The sequence below is a fragment of the Sciurus vulgaris genome (genome assembly GCF_902686455.1).
Source record: "Sciurus vulgaris genome assembly, chromosome: 7".
In the NCBI taxonomy this organism is placed as follows: Eukaryota; Metazoa; Chordata; class Mammalia; order Rodentia; family Sciuridae; genus Sciurus; species Sciurus vulgaris.
Window position 1 is genome coordinate 31,808,653 of NC_136467.1, and position 5,833 is coordinate 31,814,485.

Below are 5,833 nucleotides of genomic sequence, written 5' to 3' on the forward strand. Positions count from 1 at the left end.
TCTCATCCCAACTGCATGACTTTTAAAGCAATTTTCCTATTATTGACTGCTCTTCTGATACTTCCTTATTTCTCTGTAACTTCTGAAGAAAAGGGTAAAGTTTGTCTTCTCATTCACAAGGTTTCTAGCTATGTGTGTTGGTTCCACTTTTGTGACACTGGTTTAGTCTCATGGTAGGAAGTAACAGCTTGATGGTAATTCCACATGAGGGAGAGAGCAGGGGAAGGGTTGGGGAGTTTTTCCAAACTACACATTCTTTACACCATTATCTCTGCAGATTCTGATATTCTCCTACCAACTCCCATTTGAGAAGCACTTATCTATAGCACATCCGCAAGTTTTTACTTGCTTCCAGTTGGCAAAATTTAAACTAATAGTTTAAAAATTGACTCAGAATTTTGCTAAGTGAAAAGATATAGAAGGTTAGATGATATTAGAAAAGACCACATTTTTCACATTTTGAAGTCCGGTTAGTCACACAACTTCTTAATTTAAATATATATCTTGAACCTTGGTTTGAAAAGTTCAGTCAAATATCCACAAGCAACTACATATTTTCTCCACTAGGTTTTCCTTCCTAGAATTGCTCTTTCAGGAGTGTGGGGAGGGAGTGCATGTGGGGAAGATGCTGTGCCATACATCTGTCAAACCACTATTTTTCTTTTTACTATCAAGCTTTCAGGAATATTTATTAAACATTGTGGCATATGTGTTGCTGTGCTAGGCACTATTTGCACTTGCCAATAGCAAAACACGATTATCTCCTGTTTCCATCGAAAGCTCATCCAGTTCTCTGTGGGAGGAACTGGAGTCTTCTTTTTCTCTCTTGGTGGGTGGCCTGTTGATTTGGGCTGACACTGCTCAGTATGTACTCATTTGGCTAAGCTCTTATTAGACCACGACTGTGGCATTACTTGCTTTGTCTACAAGACTTGGTGACAAAGAAGGCAAAGGTTCAAGAATGCACACCTGTCTATTGGATGCAGTTGTAGCATGATGGGGACAGGAAAAGTCTTTACAAATAAAAATCACTGCAACAGAAAACAAAAAACTGAGAAGGAAGATATCAGGATTATGTTCAAGAAGGAAATCATTCAAGCTCGGACGTGGAGTGGGGACATTGTAGGTTCTAAAACTGTAAAAAAAAAAAAGCTGTATATTGTCTTGTGTTATTGTTCCCTAATCACAGAGAACACTGAGATCAGGAGGCAAATATTATACCTGCTGTACACAGAGCATTGCTGAACATGGTGCCTGTGCAAAGCTTGTGCTTAGGGAATGTGTATTACTGATAGATAAATGTGAAAAAGTAAGTAGGGCCTTGCGGGCATGTGGCTCAATGGTCAAGCATACACTTAGCATGCTTGAGATCCGATCCCTGGCATGTCCCCCACCACACACACACACACACACACACACACACACACACACACAAAGAATAGTAGGGATTTTGGTTTTTGGTTGTATTGAAAGTTTATTCCAGTTTAACTTTGATTATGCCTTTGATTTTTAAAATATTATTTGTGCAATTTATATGTAACTGTACACAGTCTTACATTCCTTACTAGGTAACAGAAGCTTTTGTAAAGCCAGGGATTTATTATTATGACATTGAGTGTACTAAGCATTTTTCTGGAGATTTGATTTTTCCCTCACTGTTGAAGACTTAAGCTTTAAGTAATGGATTTGAGAGCATCAGGACTGTGAGTGTCACCTAACTCACTAGGTTTGGTCCCTCTTTTGTTTTATCACCAGGCAAATGCCAGGCTTTACTTCCTGTTATCCCTTGGCTTTTGAGTGGAAGTGACTTGAGTCATATGCAGGCTGGGGATTTTCAGAAGGTTCTACATATTCTCCTTCAGCTTCTGCCAGTTGGATACAAATGGTGCTTCAACTCCAGAAGACAGCAGAGCCACACATGCCTTCAGGAAAGAGTCCCTCTAGCCTCAAGAGTAGTCCTGTACTGCTGTATGTGTGAAAAATAAATTTCTATTGACTTTAATTCACTAAAACTTTCAGGCCAATTTATTATAGTGGTTTATCCTAACTTGTACAGTTTTAAATCTGGGTAAAAATTTAATGGTAAAAATCAATTATTCATAATCCCAGTGACTGGGGAGGCTGAGGCAGGAGAATCACGAATTCGAAGCCAGCCTCAGCAACTTAGTGAGACCCTGTCTATAAATAGAACATAAAAAGGGCTGGGGATGTGGCTCAGTGATTACATACCCCAGGATTCAATCCCCAGTCCCCCTCCCCCAAATCAGTTATTCAACCTTCAAAATACATGCTTAAAGTAGAAAGACATAGGTATTAGGTACTACTTAAGTACAAAGAAATGCTAGATATTAAGGCAATTTTCAAAGAAGAGAAACACTGTAGAAAAATGGAATTTGGGGTACAATACACAGGACAGTTACTGTATCAGTGATGTCAGGAGGCTGGGCTATGGTTTTCCCCATCAACAGATGAAGGCAATTAGGCTACTGTTACCTCCAAAGAAGCTAAATATAGGGGAGAATCACATTTTTTGATGTAAGAGTTGCTGTAGTTTTTTGGCCAATTTGAGAAGGTAATTGGTTTTCAATAGCTTAGTCCTATCATATCTTGCCTCTCTTGCCACATGCAATACTCACACTTTATGAATTATAAGTGGAAATTCATTATAGATTTTTTAGAAAAATTACTTAGCTTGCTTTCTGCCTGTTTCTTTAGTATATTATTTTTCAATATACAAAATAAATAATACATGGAATCAATGTATTTATTTGTATATTTAATAACATACTGGATAAATATATTTTATATTTAGTCACATATATAAATTTAATAATATCAGTAGCATACTAAATATATATATTTTCTCAGCATTTGGGTCTAGGTCATGAGGATTGAGTTGGATTATTTGCTTTTTAAGAGTCTTCTGTAAAAACTGAGATATATTCTTATAGGAGAAAGTTTTCCAAAGTACTCTAAACAGAGAGCACTGGGCATAAAAGAAGTGGACTGGCTGGTCAGCTCCAAGACCACGACAGCCCAGAAGTCTTTGCTTTCACAGGATGAAAAACCCAGTGGCAATGGTTTTAGGATTTCTTCTTCACTCTCAGGCTCTTCTGCGTCCATCCTATTCTACTATACCACACTGGTTCCCTTGTTCTAGGAATTTCCCTGATTCTAGTGCCCAGGACCTCTCAGGGTTTCACTTCTCCATCCAAGCAGGTATTGACATGGCCCAGCCAGATGAGTACACAGCGCCTTACTTGTCCAGTAGAGGCGCTGGTCACACTTATATTTGCTTTAATCTGGTATTTCCTTTTGGGTCTGTGGTTTAAATTATATGGTAAGTTATTAGTAGGTGGTCCTCCTTAAACACATTTCTATTTTACTTTAAACTCTTATTTTATTTTAGCTACTCATTTTAAATCCTCATAGCACCTTTACATTAGTTAGCAGATTTCATACCAAAAACATAGTACTTGGGGCTCTGAGTCCTTAAGTACAGAGCAAGATATTTGATTTATAATAGAGACCCTACAGGGGCTCCTAATTGTTAAAAGTTGAAGTCATCCTGGCCTAAGTGATTCAGAATAACCTAGAATCCTAGTCTCTGTTACTGTCTAACTGGTCTGATTTTTCCAGACCAGTGGTTGAGTGCCCCTGGGTTCAATCCCCAGCACCCAACCCTCACAAAAATTCAATTATTCAACCATCAAAATACATGCTTAAAGTAGAAAAAGATAGGGATTAGGTATTACATAAGTAAAAAGAAATGCTAGATCTTACGGCAATTTTCAAAGAAGAGAAACACTACAAAAATGGAATTTGGGGTACAATACACAGGACAGTTACTGTATCAGCGATGTCAGGAGGCTGGGCTATGGTTTTCCCCATCAACAGATGAAGGCAATTAGACTACTGTTATCTCCAAAGAGGTATGGGCCCATTTTTGCAAAGGGTGTTTGTAAGTCATGTGCAGTGAATGGAGTGCTTTCCTTTTCTTTTGGTTTTACCTGAAAGGAAAGTCTTGACATTGCAATGACATTGTCAATCACACAAAGACCCCTTCTCAATGGAAGGTCCTTCTCTCCCATTGCTGACTCGTTTGGTATGTAGACTGGGGCTGTACAGGTACTCAAGGTTCATTAAAAACACAGGAGAACGTTGGGTAGGAGAAAAGGGGGTCAAAATATATCCAGGATCCTCTCAGAGAAACTAAAAGGCAAAAAGGTCAAAGTTTCCTTGTGTGTGTTTAAAACAAATTTTAAATGAAAGAAGACACTGTTTTTATGTTCTCTGTGTCCAAGTGTTAACAGGATGAGAAACACTTTTTGTTCACATTCCCTTGTAACCTTGAACTGAGAATGTTGAAGTTCTTGTCTTTTTATTTCATTGCATCCCACAAAAAGGTTATTCTGAATTCACTTGGCAATATTCAGACAAGCTATTTCCTAATCCTCAAAATAGCTTTTGTTTTGAATGTTTCCCAAAAGTCTTAAAATATGTTCATGAACTGTATATATACTTCATTTACTAAATTTTTGGATTGCAAATCCTTAAAGGAAAAATAAAACTTGAAGAGCAAAGATTTTAAAATACTGTAAATCTAGATGAGTGGAAGAACGCATTAAATATCTTTTCATAATAAACAGAAAGTGATATAAATTTATATACTCGAAAGAGAGTCTCAACAATACTAGGAAGCTCATTTTTGTTGTTCCTGTTGTGATTCATACAAACTTATTGATTTTAAACCTCAGAAAATTGTTATTTAAAATAAATTTACATGTCAAGTAGCAAACACAAATATTACAAAATGATTTATAATTGAAAGTTGTTTTTTTAAACATTTCAAATGGAGTGGTATTTTCTTCTAAGGAAATACAATCTATTTCCTGAATTTGTAAACTCATCATTTACTCATTCAACAAGTACTTGCTGAGTGGCAGTCGGCATTGTACTAGGTACTGGTGATACAATAGTGGAGGAAATGGATAGTAATCCAATAACCACACACACAGTTCTATCATCAAAGATTGGTATACTTGAGGAGGAAAAAACATAGGGAGACTTGAGATACCTTATTTAGGCTAAGGAATAGGGAAGAACCTAGAGAAGAAGTAGCCACCGAGCTACAAGTCAACCAGGCAGAGTGATAGCACGTGTGCTGATGCTGTCATCAGAGTATGCACAGCGTGTGTGAAGCCCTGAGAGAAGGCTGGCATGTCCAGCGTGCAGAAACACAGGGAAGAAGTGTCCCTAGAGTTCAGCCAGGTCTGGATCTTATTGAATCCAAAGCTTGGTAATGATTTTGATTTTATGGTAAACCCAAAGCAAGTTTTTACTTTAAGCAAAGAGATGATAGGTGATAAGAATATATATATATATATATATATATATATATACACACACATATATTTGAATTGAAAAAATATATATTTGAATTGAAAAAATTATTCTTGTATTCTTGTATTGTAGAGGAGAAATTAGAGGGGGAGATAAGTGTGGATAAGGGAAGGTCAGATAGGGAGCTATGTAGATGATTCAGGGGAGACTTGATAGTAGTGGTGGTGGATAGAGAGAAAAGTAGAGAGATTCGAGGGATTTTTAGGAAGATAAAATCAACAGGAAGATGCCTAAAGTTTTCACTTAGTGAATCTTAGAAGCATGAACAATACACAAGTTGATAAAGGCAGCCATCTTCCCCGTGTTGAGGGGTAGGTGGCATTTATGTGACACGAGCAAAGGTGGCTGCTAAAGAAGGTAGACAAGTAATAGGCCATCGTGCGGTAAAAGTTTCAATCAGAAACAGGAAAGCCAATGTTATGGCAAGACG